This window comes from Panthera onca, chromosome A1, assembly GCF_046562875.1.
Source record: "Panthera onca isolate mPanOnc1 chromosome A1, mPanOnc1 haplotype 2, whole genome shotgun sequence".
In the NCBI taxonomy this organism is placed as follows: Eukaryota; Metazoa; Chordata; class Mammalia; order Carnivora; family Felidae; genus Panthera; species Panthera onca.
In genome coordinates, this window is record NC_138339.1 from 167,967,425 (window position 1) to 167,990,023 (window position 22,599).

Genomic DNA, 22,599 nt, shown 5'->3' on the forward strand with positions numbered 1-22,599 from the left:
TCTATCCAGTGTCTTTGCTGATTGATCAGCCTCATAAAACCTGTGCCTGTAAGTGACATTCCACTGCTGGGTTAACAGAGAGGGAATGTATGACCCTCCTGCATGGAGAACATTAGAAGAGTTGGTGAAAAATAACACAATCTACAACAAAAATCAGATTTTTAAATTAAGCTTTCACTATTTCCCCTTTAATTCTGGAATAGCTTCATTAATCCGTCTCTCTTAATCTCTCCCTGCTCCAGACTCTTCTTTAAGTAGCCTCCAGAATGTTTTGCAGGGATGCAAATCTGATCATTTCATCACCCTGCATAAAAGCCTTGGAAGGTTCCCCATTTCCTCTATGAAAACTCTAAACTCCTAAGCATAGTACTTGTGAATCTTCATAATCCAGCTTCCCCTTGGTCATGTTTGCACCTGTATACCCTGTGGTTTTATGTCCCTGGATTGCCTGACTTTGGAATGGGCCAGATCACCTACTAGAATACCAATGCCCAATAACCATCCTGCAGAGACCTATCCCAAAATGACTTGGGAATTACTGCCAGCAGCCCTGCAGAGAGAGTTGAACCCTCACTGTTGTTTCTGTAAGACACAGTACCTACCTCTTGTTATAGCATTTCTGAAACTATAGCATTTCTTCATGTGTTTACATAGCTGTTCTTCCAATTGCTCTAAAGCCCCTTAACCACATAGCCTTGACACTAATTTACTCATATTGTAAGCTTAGCGCCTAGTATGGTATGTGTCACAGCAGATGCTTCATATATACTTCCTCTCTGGAAGATGGATGGCAAAAATTTCTTATCTGGTAAAACATGACATATTACGCAAGATTATGCACCTGGTGTATAACATCTCTTTGGAAGAGGATAATTTATAAAATTAAAGCAAAATTGGTATGATACCCATAAACTATCCAGCATGCCTTTATTTGTCACCACAGATATAACTTAGCTGTGAAAGGTCATTAATAGAACTGGGGGGAAAGTTTTTCAAAGTATTTACATTTACTGGAAGTCCAGGCTATGCACTTTGGCAACAAGATGAGCTTTTTTGAAAAGGGAAATCAAATGTTTCACATATTCCAGGAAATTTTTATGAATCCCTCCATAAGAAATATATGGATGTATGTTTACAGCATAGTTATTTACTTAGAGACATTTTCAAAGCAAGTGTGTTTCTCTAAGAACTGGAAATGTCACGGGGCACCTGGGTGGCTCAGTCGGTTGAGCGTCTGACTTCAGCTCGGGTCATGGTCTTGCAGTTTGTGAGTTTGAGCCCCTCATCGAGCTCTGTGCTGACAAACAGCTCAGAGCCTGGAGCCTGCTTCAGATTCTGATCTCTCTCTGTCTCCCCCCTCCCCTGCTCATGCTCTGCCTCTCTCTGTCTCTCAAAAATAAAAAAAATGTTAAAAAAATTAAGAATTGTAAATGTCACTCACGTTATCCTTTATTGTCTTTACCACCAACCTACATACAAATGAGAGAGACACCACTAGCCACTGTGACTGACCAGAGATAGAGTTACAGACTTAAAACATCTCCCCAGAAAAGTCTTTACTGAACTTACAATAGAAAGAAGCTGGACACCTTCTCACGCACAAAGATGGAGCACAAACATAGTTCATATGGGGGCGCATTTTTGACAGCCTTCTCTCTCTCGTAAGAGAGACCCAGGGAACCATAGCTGGCTCCCCGGATAATTTACTGTCTCTATTATTTCCATCTTTAAATCAAAGTTCACTCTCAATTAACACATAACAGAGTCTCATGTTACATTGGGAAATGCCAGAAACTTTACTGGTTATTTTTGAAAATTAGGGCATCTGTCCAGTAATGCTTGCAGTATTACTAATATTATAAACTTGATTGGCTCCTTTGGTTCAAATCTTTGTGATACTTTTAATGATGCAAAGTGCTCATTTGTAAGTCTAGATTATAGGCTCTATATCCTTGGATTTCATATAAAAGCATTGATTTCTTAAAATGTAATGTTCACTTATATTAATTACTTTGGAAATTTGCTCTATGGGCTTCATAATGCCAAAGACCAGAATAGCTCATGGCTGCTTTTGCCAAAAATTTGTTTTTCTAAAAGCTTTCTCTTCAATTGCTTTCCAGTAAATTTATTCATGTGATCCATTCTTATAATTTATCACAAAATGCCTAAAATAGAAGCCTTGTTCCTCCTCTCACCCAGAGATTCTGTGTTCGCTGAAACTTTAGTTGCCATTTAAAACAGCATTGTTTGAAAGCTACTAACTAGCTTTCACTTAGTTCCACGTGAAGAAACCTGCAACTCATTCTAATTCCTTCTCTTAGTATCTCTTAAAAAAACGAGACATAAGCATACTTAAAAATGCTTATAATGAAGATGTCTTCCTTGTGTTGGTTTTTTTATTGTTCCATTTAGTTTTTACATTTAGATTACGTTGTAGAGGCATAGAAAGCAGAAATGCTCATAGAGGCATGCTTTGAACCACCAAAATTTACCTTCAGGATGAAGGAAAATGCAAAATTATGATTTGTCTAATAAGAAGATTAAAGCCAATGTCTAGAGTGAGCAATATCACTCATGAATTCATTAACTCTCCAAACATATATTTTTTAGTATCTCCTAGGTGCACCATGCTGGTAATATAGGGGTTAATTAAACAGTCCCTGCTGTCATGGAGCTTACAGCTTTGCTGAGGAATTCTTAAACAATTTTCTATTATCTGTATTCTTTTCCTTGGGATGATATGACTAACAGAAAGTTGGTTGCATACATATTGATATTTACAGCTAAAATATTATTAAATATAAAGGGCTTCCTGAAAAGCTTCCCCCTGATGGTTTTCCTTCATTCGTGAAGACACGATGATATTGACTCTGTCACTGTAGCATTTCTCCCCGGAAGGGTGTATTTGCTGCTCTCCCATCTGTTTAGCTAGATGGACACCAGGGATACAGTGGTGACAAGACAGTCAGTTACACGAGTGGAAACAGGCTCAATTTTCCCCTGAGAATGGTAGTACTTCCTTGTTTAGAGTGAGGAGAATCTTCCGTGGAAAACTAGATGTGGAATTCTGGCAACCGCTCTTCTTTTCCTCCCTTCTTTCATCCTTTCTATGTTTATTTTTATTTTACTCATGCATTTATTTCTTCAAAACATTTACCTAATGCCTAGTAAGTTGTAGAAGACATTCTTGTATTAATTATGCACTTGAATTTTGAGGAACAGTTTCTCCTTTACATTCTGCTTTCCTCCATCTCTCTCTCTCTCTCTCTCTCTCTCTCTCTCTCTCTCTCTCTCTCTCTCGGGAATACCCTCTGTTTATCTTCCTCTCTTAATTTTTGCATGATAATTGTAATTATCAGTATTACTTTTAATGTCCTCTGAGCAGAATGCATACATGATCCGATGTGGTTTTGAAGATCGTCCAGCTGAAGCACTGAAGCTTAGTTTTAAGTTCCTCTGTTGAGTCATAATTTAACAACACACTTTGAGCTACAGCTGGATGTAAAGGTTGGAAGAGGCTCTTCACCAGCTGTTTTACCACCTTATAACCACTTTTTTTGACACCAAAAATAGATACGCACTGTGGCGTTCATGTGCTCTAAATCACATCCTCGCCATGCCTGACAGTGAGCCTTAGGATTCTTCTCCAATCCCCGCGCTCTCTAGAATTCTCCTTTCTTCTATTCTAGTGACTTTGGGGTTGTTGATCTTGAGGGGATTGTTTGTGTTTCTAAAGAAAGGGAAGTAACTCCCATCTTGGAGGGGCATGTTTCATCTTCCCAAAGCTAGGTAAGAGGGGTTCCAAGAGAAGCCCTTGTGAAGTATAGGACATCTGCCAGAAAGGAGAGATATCTCTTTCCCTAGCTGGACATCAGCTCAAGCAGAGACCAGTTCATGTAGCCCTATATCTCCCTGAAGTAGGGAGTGGTGGGAAGAAAGCTGGATGTGAGGAGCACAGGCATAGGGTAGGTGCTGTATGGTGAAGCCAGCTCTCTCCTGCTACATGTGGCATGGCAAGGATGCTGAGTCTCCTGGGCGTGAGCTGGATGGTGTGGACTGTAGCTGGGCTAGAACAATCTCACTATGAGACTATCTAGGGAACTGTCCCTGGGAGGAGAGACTTTAATATCAAGAAACAGTGGGTGGACCCTACATGGTGGAGGCTTAAGAGTGGGGATGCACCACACCTCCCACATCCAGGAACTGTACAGGGGGGCCTCACATGCATTGCCTTCCCTTGCCTGCAAGGACCAACAAAAAAAGGACCCAATGTGTGCCATTCTTCCTTCCCTTTTTGGAGTCTCAGCAGTGAAGCCTAGAAAACTGAAGAGGAAGTAGGTATGCCAAGAGCACAGTGGTCCTGCTCAGGGGGAGGGAAAACTTTGAATCAAGGACAGTGAAGTTTTAAACTTACCTGGATGAAGTTTTAATAACCGAATACTCTGCCCAGCGCAGAAGGAGGGTTGACACTGCATTTCTAGGAATATTAATTAGGAAAATACAAAGCTCAAGGGTATACCTCATTGAGATGAGGCACTTCAGTAAACTGGTGGCAGATGCTAATTTTCTTGGTATCTGACAGAGAAAGCTTTTAATTGTAAGATGTTTTACAGTACAAATTCAAAAGAGAAAGTAAAGCCTGAAGAGAAATTCAGCCAATATTGACTGTAGATTGCAATTGGCACTTAATTAATCAAATGTATGTTAAATTCCACTGTGGGTCAGGTACCATGCAGGGTGCTTGGCATACAAATATAAATAGGACAGGATCTCATAAAGCAGTAAGCACATAATTATGCTACAGTTTGATGGGTGCTATAACAAGTGAACAATGAGATGTATCCCTGATTTTATTGCTGATAGAAGATCTAAGATTCCATTGTAGACATGATTTCCTGCAAACCCACTGAAGAATAATGGAGAATAGCTGTTATCTTCTTTGGGGAACAATTTAAGCTATAATTAATAAGGCATTATGCCATCCATCTCTTAGTTCTGGACTCTGAACTGATGTTAATTTCTTGCTACCGTACCCTTTCCCCATTTGGAGAAGACCTATTTCTCCTTTGAGGGCCTCAAAGTGCCACTACTATGAATTTTTTCTTGACAGTGTCAGGTTCAATTAATGCCTTCTCTTGGCCTTTATAATATTTTGTTCATATCACTAATTATTAAATTTGCCATATTCTATTGTGGCTAGCATTTTACATGTCATATGGAAACAAATGTGAGTTTGAATTTTGTTAATAATGGGAAAAATACAATTTTGATTGGTATTAAATAATTTATTGTAGTTTCCGTATGCATTCACTCTGACTCAGAATATAAAGTTATAAATCAATTTGTAGATCCTCACATCCATATTGGAATCCTTAAAATAGAGTCACTGTTTGATCTCAAAGGTTTAACTATGTTTACATTCTCCAAGGTGTCATTCTTCATGGACATCTACTTTTAGTAGGATCTAAAAGCAGGGATACTGAGGTAGACAGATCATGTGTTTGTTACCTCTTTAAACGTCAGTTTAGTTTCCTCAGAGCTAGAAAAGAAGAGCAATGCCTACCTCAAAAGTTTTTGTGAGGATTAGATAAGACAATGTTTATAAATTGCTTAATACAGTGCTTGGACATAGTAAGAAGTTATTAAGTATCAGTTGTTATAATCTCCTTTAAGAGTATATATAATTCCTTCTTTTCTCTCATTCTTTGAGATTTTATGGATCTCCAACTAGAGGAAGAAGAAGTAAGTTCATTGGTGTGCTTGGTGTGCAACCTTGTGTTAATGCCCTTCCCCCTCTGCCACACTCCCAGTACCCGCAGTTGAAAAGAAAAATGGAAGCCATTGCAAGATTGAAAACCCTAATCTCCGTAGTGGTAAATTTGTTCCTTAAAAGAGCACCAAATATTCCTACCATTCTATTTTGAAAACACAAGCTTCATTTAAACTCTACCCTACATTTGGGGTTGAGCTTATGCTTAAAATCTTACGGTATATGTTTAGCTACTTAAGACAGAATTTGTCTTCAAGAAAATGAGAAAAAGCTGTAGAAAATGAATTTACTCTTTCCAGAAATACATTGCTAACTAACATTCTTAAAGTGGTGGTAGTTTGCATTAGCATTTCACATACTGTACCTCATTTGATCCATATGAAACCAATAAAATAGGCAGTACTGAGATTATTACCCACCCAATTGTATATGAAAAAGCAAACCTCAAAGAGGGATAGTAATTTGCCCAAGGGCATGAAAGAAACAAATGGCAGATTTGGGGATATAATTCAGACTTTATGATCCACAAATTAAGTTCCTTCTATTTCTACAATTACTGTTGTTCTATGCTGTCATTCTACAGTTATTCTATAGATCAATTACCATCTTTAGTTCATAGAAACATTCATGTGTATATCAGGAGATATATACATGTAAAATTCTAGTTCTTTTTCATTCTCCATCAACAGAGCAGCCCTAACCTCAGCTGTACCCTTTTCTGTGATGTTCTTTCTCTCTCCTCCAGCCTCCCAAAATTTGGGAAAATGTCAGGTGTGTTTAGAAAAGCTTTGTTTTATTTGAGATAATTCTGAATTATGTAGGAGAACCTCGGTTAATGTACCTAGAAGAAAGGAGAGCAGGAACCTCTCTGCTTCCAGAAGCTCCCACTGAAGCTATGCACTGCCTGACTTTAGCAAGGACCCAGGGCTGCCACGGTGTAGATAGATGTAGGAGGGAGAGAGAAGTCACATAGAAAGTCAAAAGTGGTTTCCCACCAGCCAAAAACAGACCTCTTGAACAACCCCCTCACATCTTTTAAAATTAAATGTTCAGCAGAACTTGAAACATTAGTAGATTAACATGTCAATACATTTTCTACATCACTGCACAAAGCTAAGCTCTAAGAATAAAATGCACTGTTTAGGTATTTTTTAACAGATTAAAAAAATTATAGGTGAAAGCAGAACATGGCATAATTCTAAAAAGATCTTTCTATTTTGGAATTGAGGTTTTAGCTATTCATGCATGGGACCCAGATCTGAGCTCTAAAAAATCTTCTGACACCAGTGTTACAGGAAGATTTGTGTCCCTGGCACATTCATATGTTGAAGTCCTAACCCCCAGTGACTCAGAGTGTGACTGTATTGGAGAGAGAATTTTTAAAAAGATAATTGAGTTAAAATGAGGTCATTGGCTTCAACCCTAATCCAATATGATTGGTGTCCTTCTAAGAAGAGAAGAAGACACAGACACACACAGAGGGAAGATGATGTAAAGACACAGGAAGAATACGGCCATTTACAAGCCAAGGAGGGAGGTCTTAGGAGAAACCAAATCTGCCAACACCTTGATCTTGGACTTCCAGCCTCGGGAACTGTGAGAAATAAATTTCTGTTCTTTAAGGCCCCTAGTTGTGATAATTTGTTATGGGAGTCCCAGCAAACTAAGGCAGCTAATGACCAGAAGCCTTGGTCATGGTGTTTAGGAGTTTTTCTAGGTCTTACGTTTCAGTGACGTGAGATGAAAGCTTGTTAGCAGTAGCACTCACCTAGCTTTGCTGAAGAAAACCACCATTTTCATTTTCAAGGGTAGAAAATCAGAATTTCTACCCATTTTCCAGGGTAGAAAACCAATTTGTGTCCCTGAGTGTGGAGTGTGGTAGAATATCTTATGTATCAGCCCGTCTGTGCTTTATGTTGGGCAGTGTGAAAAAGTAGCCACTTCCTTGGGAATCAGGATTTGCTTAAAGACCCCGTGAGCTGTGTGAGCTTGAACTTCCTAGATGTTTTCTCCTTAAGAATATGGGCTAATAATGTATTGTAAGGCTGTTGTGAGAAATAAGTGAGCTAATGGCTATGAAAACTGCACCATGTAAATGATAAAGTTATATAAATGTAAATGTTATATAAGTGTTATATAATAATGTGAGTCATTATTTCACGTGGACCCTTTGCTTTACAGTGAAAGTAGAACTGGAGGCATCTGAAACTCAGCTTATCTTCAGCATATGATTTAACGTTAGTATGGATGTTACATTCTCTCATCTTTTTTTTTTTTTAACTTTTTAAGAAAGGCTTAAGATGGTGGGAAGGTCCCAGCAAATGTGAGAGAACATGGGGTTCACAACCTCACTCCAGATGTGCTGGGCTTCCCCCCTCCACATCACATAATCAACATGGCCTGCAGCTACCACTTCCATTTGGATTTAGAGGTTATTCCATGGATTATAGCTCATTACAGTGGAAAAGAATGAAAGAGTTTGAAAATCCATGTCTGGTGATCTGTCTCCTGGTGCTCTAACATAAAAATCACAAAAGGCATGAAACTTTTGAACAGTATTTCTTTCTCTGCTCCACCATATAGGAGGGGAAAAAATTAAAATGAGCTCATGAAAAAACTTTTTAAAGTGTAAAAGAGCTAAGTAGAAAAAAAAGGTATCCTCCTCACAAGTCTGCTACCTACTGCTAGTGTTTCCTTTTCCTTTACATCCTCAACACAGTCTTTGCTTTGCTGAACTCACTTCAACTAGGCAGAATTTCTCACCTTTGGCTTTGCTGCATTTGGGGCTGGACAGTTCCTTTTTTGTTTTTGTTTTTTAAAGTTTATTTATTTATTCTTTGAGAGAGAGAGAGAGAGCGAGAGAGAACATGTGAGGGGGAGGGGCAGAGAGAGAGGGAGAGAGAGGAGAGAAAAAGAGGGGAAGAGAGAGAATCCTAAACAGGCTCTGCGCTGTCAGCACAGAGCCCAACATGGGGCTCAAACTCATGACCTGTGAGATCATGACCTGAGCTGAAACCAAGGGTTGGATGCTTAACTTACTGAGCCACCCAGGTGCCCAGGTGTGGGGGTGGTTCTGTGCTTTGCAGGGTGTTTAGCAGCATCCCTTGTCTCCACCCACAAGGTACTAGAACACCCGCCCCCCCCCCCCCCCACTGCTGTGACAACCAAAAATGTCTGCAGACATTGCCGAATGTCCCCTGGAGGGAAAAAAAATCACCCACAATTGAGAACCATTGGGCTCGATCAAGGAAATGATGCTTTGAGGAATCCTAGAGAAGAACAGGCTAATTCCAAGATGAGAAACACTCTGTATTTGCCCCTTTAGTTGTCCTCTCCATCCAGTGCTGTCTCTCTTCCCTAATGCCTTATTCCTCAACTTGTCATGTTTAAAGGAGGCAAGAGGAATGGGGACAGATGGGGCAGGTGTGACCCCAGGGCATGGAGGGAGAGTTGTGACTTGGAAGTCTGTAAGTGGCATGTGGCAGGTACATGGAAAAGCCAAAGCAAAAGTTGATTGCCTTAAAGAAATAATGGAGCAAATTACGTGATGGTTTTCATCTTCTACATTAAATAGCACTTGTAGCACTTCTTCCAGGTAGGTATTATCTTTCTCATTTCATATCACAACACTGCTGCTATTTAAAAAATAAACAAAACAAGCTCTAGGAAGCATAGATTATTCGGACACCATCAAACTGTAGACCATCCAGCCACAATGTCTGCCTTTTTTGGTGAGGCCTGTGAGGTTCAGTGATGAAGGGACTTGCCTGGGGGGTCACCCAGATGATTGAACCAGGACCACAGCAAATTTCTCCATTCCTGGTCGATGCTCTTTCTGCTGTCTCATACTGTTTAAACTAAGTTAGCCTTTCCCTTCAATTCCCATTCTAAGGTAATAGCAACACCTGCAATTCAACAACACTGGTTCTTCTGTAAGTGTATAAATCAATGGCGATTTTTGTCTCTGAGTTGGTTTATAAACTTTTTGATTAAAAGTCCTGTGCTTTTTATCACAACTGAATAGAGACCGCTGAACAGGGTCCTGTAATTTTCTGTTGTCTCCAGTAAAGGAAAGGAGATGGTTTGAAGGAGTGTATAAGAATAGGATTTCTTTATTACTTCACTCCTTAATTTGATTTATAAGGCATTGCTGGATCTGACCTGGTCTGCTTTTGCTGTCTTACCTCCATTTATCTGCCTTGTCCTGCCCGCCATTGTGCCTTTGTCCTTGTCATTCCCCTTTCCTTCCATCAATCAGACCGAACGTCTCCTTTCAAACAGATTGCATATTTAATCTCCTTCCTGAACATGCCCTGCCCACTGGACACTGACACGATATTACATTTTGAGTTTGTGTATTAATGTTTCCCAAAAGTGTGCTCTGTGGCACTAGGTTGGAGACATGCTCTGGGATGGAGTGTGTACCTTGGCGTGAGTGTGCACATCAGAGTGTGCAGTCCCTCTCCCCCATAGAATTCCATATGCAGTTGTGCTATGGTACAGAGCAGTCTCTGACTTGCTTTACCTTATTTTTTTGGCATCTGTATTAGCCAGAGTTCTTCAGAGGAATGGAACCCTTAGGATATCTCTCTATATCTATATCTATAGATATGAAGATATACAATATATATACTATATATATATGTATATATATAATAGGTATATCTGTAAATATATAGATATATAGGGGACCAGACTTTTTATGGGAATTGGCCCATGTGATTATGGACGCTGAGAGATTTTACCATATGCTGTCTACAAGCTGAAGAACCAGGAAAACTGGTGGTGTAATTTAACCTGAGTCAGAAGACTTGAGAACCAGGGGCATGGATGGTGTGGCATGGGGAGGGAGGTGACCCCTGGTTTAAGTCCTGGAGTCCAAAGATCTGGGAACTAGGAAATCTGATGTCCAAAAATGTGAGAAGAAGCAAGGCCCAACCCGAGAGAGAGAGAGAGAGAGAATTCATCCTTCTGTTTATTTCTTCTATTTGGGCCCTCAATGGATTTTGGATAATGCTTGCTCACATTGGTGAGGGTGGATCTTCTTTATTCAATCTACTGATTTGAATGCTAATCTCTTCCAGAAACACCCTCACAGACACCCCCAGAAATAATGTTTTACCAGCTATGTGGGCTTCTCTTAGCCCAGTCAAGTTGACACATAAAATTAACCATCACAACATTTTTTTTTAAGTCACATTTAGTAGTAGTCAAAGAAACTAGTGTTTCACAGGATCTAGCCGAGGAGACATCATTTTATGTCAATAAATGTTTCAAGCATCCATTTGGAAATCAATTATTTTTATTAGTGACATGTGGCCTTAGAACTTTTATTTTGACCAAATTACATTCTTATAAGGAATGAGATAATCCAGGACAAGGATTTAGCAGCCAACCTGACATGGAGTTGGTACTTGAAGAATGTGAAATATTACTTATAATACTGCAGCTTTCTCTATTTCCATGATCAATTTATCACATCCTAATGTGTGTGTGTGTGTGTGTGTGTGTGTGTGTGTGTGTGCGTGCGCATGCGTGCGCATGCTCACTTTGCTTGTGATTGTGCAATACCAATCACATATTCAAGGTATATGCTGGTTAGTGCCACAAAGAACACCGCCATCTAGATTCCAATTTAGAATCTAGTCCAGATAACCAGTAAATATTTATTTGTTCAAAATATTATCATGAAAATGGAATGGAGGGCATACAAAGCAAATTGTGTCTTGTGACACTTTTCTTAAAAACTCTATTCCTAACACATACTTGAGTCCCCACTCTACATGTCATTATAATTTTTTCATTATTTTTTATAAAGAGCAATATTGGCCCAAATTATAATCAAATTAAAAACACATAAGAAAGTATAATTGAAAAAATCAGGTTCAAAAATTCTTGTGTGCAAGTCAATAAGAGAACTAATGTGATTATATATATGTGTGTGTGTGTGTGTATATATATATATATGTGTATATATATATATGTGTGTATATATATATATATATATATGTATTTTTTTTTAAATAATTATGATCATTCAACCAAATTCTCATTTGGAAGTTCTGAAATAACTTGTTCTTCTCCAGAAATTATGTTGAATCTTAACATAAGATTTTAGAAAGTAACTGAATGGAAGATAAATGAACATTTTTATGTATGGTGAAACTTACAATTTCGATGCAGGGAACATTGACACATTATCCATCATAGCCTTGGAGGTGCTACGTTTGGTAAAACATTTTAATTCCAATTTATTAGATAAAGATTTTGCTAACAATCACACACCTTCCAGTCTGTGAGAATTGTTATGTTTTGGGCATTTGCCAAATTTTGAAGAGTGATTATTACTTAATTGTGAGTGAGCACAGCAATTCTTGAAAAGCATGGTGTGGCATACAAAATAGGCTAAAACCCACATGTTTTTTCCCTCTAAAATTAAACAAGAGAACCAGTTTTGACATGTACAGCTTTTCCACAGGGAAAGTGTGAGATCAGAGAGAAAGGTGAATTAAGTGACCTTTGACTCCCTTATTCCTTTCTGCCTTTTCCTGACTCCTGCCTTTCCAGGGAGCCAGGCAGACCAGCTACCCTCAGCCCCAAAGACTCTGGGCTCTATGCAGAGTATTTTATTTTATATTGTTTTTATTTTATTTTATTTTATTTTATTTTATTTTATTTTATTTTTAATGTTTAGTTATTTTTGAGAGAGAGAGAGAGAATCCGTGAGCAAGGGAGGGGCAGAGGAAGAGGGGGACAAAGGATCTGAAGCAGGCTCTGTGCTGACAGCAGAGAGCCCAAAGTGGGGCTCGAACTCATGAGAATTGTAAGATCCTGACCTGAGTGAAGTTAGAGGCTTAACTGACTAAGCCACCCAGATGCCCCAGGACTATTTGCATTTTAAAGGTCTCAATGTGTATGCCAATGATTAGTACAAAAGAGTGATATTTTTGATGATAATATTTTTGACATGTGCAGGACAGGTGGCTTTTAAAAGTTGTCCTTTCGATAATCTTTTAGCTCCACTGTTGTAATGTTTATCACATGATAATGAAGTGCCTGTTTATATGTCTCTTTTCCTTTCTGTCACATAAGCTCCTTGAAAGTACACTGTGCTTTATTCCTCCTTATAGCACATGCCCTGAGGAGTGAATGTCTGGCACATGGAAATGCAGGATAAATGGTTTGCGCTGTAAATGTACATCCCTGCATATTTTGATAAGGCCTCGCCTGCCTTTGCAATAAGCCCATGAATCTTACCTGTTCAAACTCAGGACAGAAGGAAATGTGAACTTGGAATTCAGAAAACCCAAACTGGAATTCTATAGTCTACTTCTTGGCTCACTTTTGGTCAGTTGCTTCACTCTGATTCTCATTTTCTCCATCTGCTAATAAAGAGTCTTGACTAGACATGAGGAAGATGCTTTACAATAAATCTTTGTCTAAATGTGATCTAAAATAATTCAACAAAATACTTTATAGCTTAGGTAATTCATTCTTGGGGGTCACAATGGATGCTATTTATTCATCACTCGGCTTTGGTCAATGAGCATCATTGGTAACTCTTGTGGTGTCAGAGATTAAGACACAACCCACTGGCAGAAGTGAAAATGGAAGCAAGGAGAAAGAATTAAGTTTCTATCAGCACTTTGGATATTGTTCTTTTCCCTTCCGGCCACTGTTATTTTATGTGATGGTCTTCCCTGTGCCTCCTACAATTCATTTTCATTAACATTTTTAATGAATGAATCAGGTCATTAGGACCAGTTTGAAAAAAATATTTTATTCTTTTTCTTCAAAGCTCATGTTTTTCTTCATTGTAGTTGAGTATAGACCACCATTTGAAGGATTTTTATTATTGATTAAGCAGCATGGTGTGGTTGAAAGAACAGTGGCCTGGGAGGTAAGAGATCTAGAATCCAGCCCTGATGCTGCCACTAAATAGCTGTATTGATGTTACTGATGTAAATTACTTCACCTCATTGGGCCTCCATTTTCCCACTTATAATGGACTTGGAAAAGAGTATTTTCTAACTATCATATTTTTTCCCTCTATAGTCCTGTCATAGAGGCAATTTCAAAACATTCATTGAATGAATTAGGGAATTAATGAAACATTTCTGTATATGGGTTCTCTAGCACATGTCAAACAGAGACAAAGGGCCACCTTTTAAAATGTGCTAGTGGGAAAATAGTGCTCTCATGCCCTATTTATGCTTCTGTTAGAACTAATACGACTTTGGTGGCCATCCCACAAAATGCCTTGTTAACCACCAAAATCCCCTTCATTAGCTGGTTAATGCTTCAAGGCCCCATCAAGAGCTACTAGAATCAATCTAAACTACCATGTGCTGCACATAAATTACATGTTGCACTGTAAAGGATAAAATAAAACAGAACAGAACCCCCTTTCCCCCACTGACATTGATAGTCAACATGAAGTGACTTTGGATATGCAACCAGGAAGACTTTTATGACTCACAAGAACAAGGCTTGCAGAATATAAAAGCTCTGGTGTAATTGAATTCAGTAATTTGCTTTGCTTCTGGAAGTGTTAGGTTGGACTTGGTCTTTTATGACATACTTGCTGTTTTTCCCTGATGCACAATCTTTGGAGCCTAAGTAGAACATTTCTGAAAAATAAATAGGAATGATTTTGCAAGGATGTTTTCTTGTGTGTTTCTTTTGCAGTAAATGGATTTCATATCTCTTGTACGCAAATAAAATAATGTTTATATACTTCTCTAAATACTCTTTCTCCCTTTTGGCAGGATTTTCTGTTCCAAAAATGTATTAGGGTAAAAGCATAATGGTTAATTTTATTAATGTGGCAGTAATTCCTGAGGTGATTTTGGGGCCTATGTAGCTCTGGGGAGAAGTTTATCACATCTCCTATTCATGAGTACCATGCACACGACAGTAACTTTGGAGCATAAAGACTGTTAGCCATTTTAACTGTCCATTGAAGGGAGTACATATGTATAATAGATGTGGGTCGTATGACTTAATGTATTTTCAAAATGAAAAATTAGAAAACCCAATTAAAATTTGCTTAAATATAAATAAGAAGTCAGGAGGTAGGGAAGTTCTGGAATTAGTTAATTCAGCAGCAAAATGACATTCACTAGGATCTATTTTTTCCATCTTGCTACTCGGTTACATGGGTGGGTTGGCTTCTCCCCTCATGACTGCAGGATGGATGCAGCATCCCCTGATGTCATCACCTAACACCCTCCATCCCCAGTAGAGCTTCTCACATAGCTCATTCATCAGAAGTGGGTCCTAAGCCAATTCCTAAATCAGTCATTGCCTTAACTTAGTCATAATTCACATAATAGCACTAAAAAGGGGTTCAGTCTCCTCTGAGTGGCACAATTCATATCCTTATTCACAATACCTTGACCAAAATTGAGGTTCTGTTAGAACCGAAAAAAGGTCACAGTAGCTCTTGGCAATCAAGATCATCTGTCTCACTGGTCAAATAGCATAACAAAATCCAGAAATGTTTATTTTGGAATTTTTGTATAAGATATTACTGGAAAATTACTTTGTAGTCATGTATTCATTTGAATAGACAGGTAGATGATAGATATTCATTGCTCAAATGATTTAACTTTTTCTGATTTAGGTCATAATTTTAGAATCCTTTTTCCTTCTTTGTTTGCATGATGCTCATTCAGATGAAAAATGTTTAAAGCACCTGTATCTTTGGTATTGGTGACTTAAGCTTTGAGTTGCATAAGATCGAGAGTAGAGGACAAAGTGTGCTGGATTGGGTAAGGCACTTAAGTTAGAAAGTGTTATTGGGACTTACTGATGAATACTGTATTTATGAATACATGTGGTTCACCTAGGGGGCCTGAGTGGACAGAGAATAATGGAAATAGAAATTGGTATCATTCCATGTTGACCATCCGATGGCCATGAAAGGCCACACTTATCATCTCACTGAGGGGTTTTCAAATTGTACTTCAAAAAATAATACAATTCTGAAGAAATGCTTCAGAGATTCTGCTAACACTGTATTTGAACTTATTTTGAAGCACATCTTAAAATGTATTTAAAACCATAATAAATGCCACACAGTAATGTATAACATATCAAATGGTAACATGCTGGAGACCATCAGCTCATGCTGCCGGTTAAATTATTTTGGTGGGCAAACCTATTAATACATGACTTCAGACATAACTGCATATAATTGATTTTCTTGTACTGGCATTAATTGCAAAAGTTGTGAGTTTACACTGGTCTCACTTTTCTTCATTTGGGCTTCCCCTTGTCATGTGTGTAAAATGGTACAGTTTGCTACTACAATTTATGTACACCTTGCTTAATCGGATGCCAGGCAAGCCTTGGGCACTCTGTGTCATAGCCCATGCACATACCCATGCATACATCATGGAACTGTTGTAATTTTGGTGGCTATGTGCTTATTTAAGGTGTTGAGTGCTAGTAGTCTTTTGTGTTAATGGTGATGTAGTAGTCTCCTGGGGCTTCTATGACAAAATACCATAGACTGAGTGGCCTCAACACCAGAAACTTATTTTCTCACAGTTTTGGAGGCTGGAAGTCTGATGTCAGGGAACCAGTGTGGTTGGGTTCTGGTGAGGGCTCTTTTCCTGCTTGTACATGGCCGACTCTTGCTGTGTGCTCACATGGTGAGGAGAGAGAAAGAGGAAGAGAGGGAGAAAGAGAGAGTGAGCATGGGAGCAAGAGCTTCTGGTGCCTCTTCTTATAAGGTCACTAATCCCATCATGAGAGCCTCACCCTCGTGACTTCACCTAATCCTAATTGCTTCCCCAAAGCCTTGAAATACCATTGTGTCAGAGGTTAGGGCTTCAACATAAGTTTTGCGGTGACACAAACATTCACGCCATAGCAGATGTTACGGAATTACACTAGATGATAGACACTGTAATGATTCAATTTTTAGACAGAACATTTCTCGATATTCTTCTGAGAGCCCCCTGGATCAGTATAATTGAAGAATTTTCCAATTATAAGGCAAACTGCTAAAAAAAAAACTATTGCCATTTACAAGCACTTACTTGAATAATTCAGGGTTTTTTTCTGACTCTCTACGACTAAGGTACAATCCAGAAATAAACTAGAGGAATAGACATAAGGAAAACTGTAGGTATTTAAAATTTTCTTGTAAATATGGATCCTGTTTTAATTTACTTATTCTGTAAAGAGCCATCAAAAGTATGTATACACAAAATTAATTTATATTAATCAAATACCACTTTAGTAATTTTATTTCCTGGATCTCTACTTATGTTTTCCTTTGAATAAACACTATATATATGTGTGTGTGTGTGTGTGTGTGTGTGTGTGTGTGTGTGTGTGTGTATACACATATATACATATGTATACATACATATATACATATACATATATATACATACATATATATACACACATATATAGTGATTTTATATATATAGTGATTATATATATAGTGATTGTATATTTATATTTATATATATACTTATACTTACACTTATATTTATATATAGTGATTTAACCAAGTGTGTTTTAGGAACAAAATCATGGGTAATGATGGATACAATAGACCCTATCAGAAACTAAATTGTAACATATGATTATTTTGTTCCTTAATCATAAAATGCATGATGCATAATGTCTTGGTTTTAAGACTTGAGGGCATTTTACTGATAATCTGACCCACTACTACTTTGTAGGAAACTATTTAATAATAATTATAGTTATCTTATAAGACCTAGGTAATCCTATGGGATACATAAACTTAGATACTCCAGGTTTGACAGTAAAGACAGGAAGTACAAACATCCTTCAGGCTAGATACTTAAGGGTCTAGAGGAAACCATGCTGCCCCACTGCCTTTGTATGTGTGTATATATATACATATATATACACACACACCTACTTATATATAACTTACTAATACATGCTAACATATATGTCATGTATATATAACACATTATTATTAACATTATTGTGTGTGTGTGTGTGTATATATATATATGTATATGTATATATATATATATATATATATAATGTGTCTTCTAGTGTGTATGTATACGTGTGTGTGTGTGTGTGTGTGTGTGTGTGTGTATTTAGTTTGTGTCCTCCTATAGGAAAGGAAGCAGGGTTTGAGCAGAGGAAAACATTTGAAGAAGGTATTGGATTTGTTGCTTGTGGAATGGGACCTTTAAAAAAATAATTAAAAGTGTGTTTTTTAAAAAGGACATTGGGAGAGACTAAGCTGAGCAATTTCATGAAAATCAATAAGTCATTGTTTATAATGTTTAAAATTTTGTGTTTTAGAGAAATTTCAATCAAGCGAAGGTAACCTGTATTTTGATACATTCTTGATGCTGTCTGAAAATTAGTGATTTGAAATGTATCAGGTGGAAATTCAAGATGTAAAAGGCATAGAAACTGCCCACCCATCACTTTTATCCGAAACACTGGAGCATTTTCACTTTTGTCACTAAGGTCAAATCATTGTGCCATTCACCTCACCACCCTCTCTCCACCTAAAGGCATCTCAGCAAACTTTCCTTTGCTTTTATTTCCAGTAGAATCACTGGTTCTAGAAAGATTTTCTTCAAAATACCTGAAAACAAATCAAGAGAGACATCATATCTAACCATAGTGATTAGTACTTGTCAAACATCTAGGGTGACAAGATTAGGGAGTGTTTGCTTTTTTCTGGTGAGGCTGGGTTTTGTTTTTTGTTTGTTTTTTTTCCTCCTTTTTTTTTTAAAGGAGTAAAACAGCTGTTGAAGATGGAGGTATTCTACAAGCATGACTCAAGCACATTATTGTGTGAAGACAGCAAGCAAATCATACCCTATTTTTACCACCGTATCATGTTTACTAAGAAGACATGCAATGTATACCTGATATTTATAAGGTTTAGAATCAGTTTTGTGAACTGTATTGTGCTTGATGATTTTAGGAGAGAATTACCCCAAAGGTTCAAAGTGTGGTTTGGACAAATATGAGTACTTTTGTCAATTTGTGGCATTTTGCCATATTGCTGTAGCAGTAATTTTATCTTAGTCTATTTTTTGATAGCTATTTCAATTCAATAATTTTATGGATGTCTATATTTTTGTGAGCCATTGATATTTCTTACTCTCCTCACATATAAATACTTTTTTTTTTTTTTTGAGAAAGAGAGGGAGAGAACAGAACTAAATGGTCTATGTTTAAATGTGAGTATGTTTTGATTTTTCTTCTCAGATTTAAAGAAAACATGCAATATCTTTATATCTTACTCAGTCACTGTTCCAAATTTGGAATTTTGTCATTTTCAAAACCTTTTTTTCCCCAGAAAGCAGCCTTATTTGTGCCCTCTAGTGGTGGATACACAAATTTATGCAAGAAGTTAGAGAAAGCTTTTTTTTCTTCCTTTCGGTGCATAATGATTCAGCATCCAAACAGCTAAATAATAATGTTAACCCATACACATACTTAGAGAAAAATCTTATGTGACTGAGCTTGATATGTTTTTAAAATGTATCAAAAGTACATATTTATAAAATAAACCCACCACTCGTCTGGCCAGAGGAAGTTCTTAGATCACAAAAGTCTATTTCCTTATGATTTTTATGATCCATTTGTCCAGCAAAATGCTGTGATTCTTTGAAAAAAAAAAGCAAGCACATTTTTCACAAATGCATTTTCTTGTTTTAAAATCCACTTTATGAAAACTCTTTAAATTGATGCATTAGGCCATAAATTGTTTCTTATTTTTGTATTGATGAGTACCCTTAAAGAACTAGATGAAAAAAGAAACGGTCTTGTTTAACATAGCAAGAATTGACTCTGATAGAAAATACCCAGATAGCAGTAGATCCTGGCCTCATGGCTCTCATAGACTTCTACTGGATTAATGCCCAGTTCTTTTTTCTCTTCCTGAAATTCCACTGCCTTCATTGGAGATGTCCATTTTCTTACATGGCCAAAGCTGATTGGTGCATAAATGGGCTTTTTATCTAAACCAAGCCAAACCAACTGGAATCCTCCCCTGGAGTTTCTGAAAGTAGAACTGATTAAGGGAGCAAGAGACTTGGATTTATTGCAAGAAATTAGCTTCCTTTGAAGTGTGCCTGCCACTGTATTCAGGAACTAATGTCTGGCATCCTTCTCCTGTGTCCTTCCACTGGAGGGCTGCCTCAGTTAATGAGCTGCTGGAGGCATTGATGTACCCAGAATTGGTGACCATTCCCACCATTGCTGCTCTAGCCGTGGGTGGCAGGCATCCACCTTAACATGGTTTTCCATGTAAATATCTAGGCTCTTTTCCTGAATTCCCACATTGAAACCAACAATGAGAAATTATGGAAGAGTCTCTTGATAATAGGGACAGAAGGATCACCAAAGGAATAATGCACAGCTTTTGTCTTTCCATGCCTCCATTCTCAACTTGGGACTTATTCCACATGGTAGTCCACTTTCTACCATAAGAGGTTCCCAGTACTTTGGTGTCCAGCCAGGCTGAAGTCTCAATTCTAGGTCTGGTACTTTTCTCCCTTGTCACCCTAGCCTAAGGCCCACCTCCTGTGCCACCCCATCTTATCCCAGGACTCACACCTTTCATTGATGGACAATGAGACCGTCCATTCCTTTCAGACAGTCTCACTCCACCTGATGAATGGGACCTGACCTCTGGCTTTACTAAGACAAAAAACAATAGTACAACATCTGTACAATTGTCAAAGTTTGGTTATCAGATCTGTAGGGTACTGATGTATGATGACTATACAATTTATCCCCCAAATCAAGATGTTTGAGAGTGAAATGAGGGATATTACTAGCTATGCCAGGACAGCAAACAAAAACTGGAATGTATGCATCAGCCTACAGATTTGGGGTGCCAGTCCAGAAAACTGGGTTGCACCAAGCCTAAAGCAGTTCCTTCCGAAGAACTCCTCATCCAGTGTTAAAAAATACTGGAGTCCAGTCTTATCCAGGACACATCAAACATATGAACAAATATTTTGGCTGCATATTATTTTATTATGATGGAATAATCCAAAGTCTAATTGCAGCCTCCAGATTTTCTTGCTCAAATAATTTTATTTATGCAGACTATATTTTCAGAGGATAAAGTTTAGTTAATTTGTGAAGATAGTAAGCATTACTTGGTTGTAAAATTTGGCTTTTAACCTTTGTCAATTATTTTGATTTGGTTGTTAAGAGAAATAGATGTCTGAGATGAGTTGCCTTCAACACAAATACATGGCAACCACTGGAAAAACAATTAAAAATTAAGTTTATTAAAAAGTGGCAGACAGAGAGCAGATACTGAAGGAATGATTGTATGGCTGTATAAACCACACAGTGAAGCAAGGGCACCATATTAGCATCCAAAACCTAGCAGAGTTTAGAAGTGACCTCATTGCTGTTTCTAAAATATAATGGGGAGAGTGGCCTAGTTTCAGATTCTTCTCATTGTCACAAATTTTATAAATATTGTCTGCATAGGTATAGTACTTCCTCTTATCTGTGGTTTCACTTTTCATGGTCTGGAATCAGATGATCCTCCTTCTGACCTATCAGAAAGTCAATAGTAAGCTAACGCTATGTCACAATGTCTACATTATTCACTTTACTTCATCTCCTCACATAGGCATTTGATCATCTCACCTCATCACAAGAAGATGGAGAGTACAGTGCAATAAAGTATTTCGAGAGTGGGAGATCACATTCACATAACTTTTATTATGGTATATTGTTATAATTGCCCTATTTTATTATTAGTTATTAATCTCTTTAAAAGAAACTTTAGCAGAGGTGTGTGTGTACAGGAACAAAGAGCATATGTAGGGTGCAGTACTGGTTGCAGTTTTGGGCATCCCCTGGGGGTCTTGGAACATATCCCCATTGGTGAGGGAGTGGGGGGGGGACCACTGGAATCTAATGTCCATGCATTTATCCTTGCCTTGATAAAGACTCCACAGCCGCCGGTCTATTTGCCAAGTATGGGAGACAAGAAGAGAATGTCATTGGATCATTACTTTATTTTTATCTAGAATAAATCAAATATATATGAGCTAGTTAAGATAACAATCATGGAGAAAACTAAGTTACTTTTTGGGTATTTTTTATGTATGGGGGGTCGCTCACTGGACATAGTAAATTTTCATATTAATATCAGTCATCCTTCTTGGGATTATTTCATGTGTTCAAGCCTGTGAACTCACTTTATGAATCTCAGCTTATTTTCTTAGAATTTATTTATTTGATCTGTGGGCTGCCTTAGAGTTAGACTTGCTGACTATATTGATCCTGGGAGAACTAATTCTTCCCGTGGGACCACTCTGGTTGCTATAGTGCTTTTAGCAATTAAAGCTTTTTGAATAAGGGTGGGGGGTCTGTTTTCAAAGCAATGCTGTGGGTGTATTGGAACCGATTATTTTTGTGAATTTTTGTCATTGTGATTAATATGTAATAGTCACGAGCTCAAACTTGTAATGAGACTACCTGAATTCAGCCTTCAGTCCTGCCACATAATGGCCGCGGACATGCTACTTGAACTTTCTCTTTCTCAGTTTCCTCATCTATAAAATAGACATCATGATAGTGATGGTAATACCTACTTCATAGGATTGCTGTGAGGATTGCATGTTATGAAAGACATATAATGGTTAATGCAATGTTTCAAGTCTAATCAATACATGATAAATATCAGTTACCAGTGTTTGCATTCCAGATGAGTAATATTTGTTGTTAAGATGTAAAATGATATGGGATGGAGTGTTGAATTAAAAAAAAAAGACTATCATTGACTAAAGAGTTCTCTGTTAAGATCTATTTCACTTTTGGAGATC

The 22,599-nt window shown here is 37.8% G+C and overlaps 1 protein-coding gene across 3 annotated transcripts in view; it reads left to right on the top strand.

Moving 5' to 3' along the window:
* The window catches only part of FGF14 (fibroblast growth factor 14), a 624,162-nt gene that overhangs the window by 236,734 nt on the left and 364,829 nt on the right, over positions 1-22,599 (top strand). The window contains exon 3 of one of the 3 annotated variants that reach the window (XM_060636741.3): positions 21,399-21,451. The exons of the other annotated variants lie outside the window; for them this stretch is intronic. The gene's annotated coding sequence lies outside the window, so the exon portion shown is untranslated. The remainder of the gene's footprint in view (positions 1-21,398; positions 21,452-22,599) is intronic. 3 annotated transcript variants of the gene reach the window in all.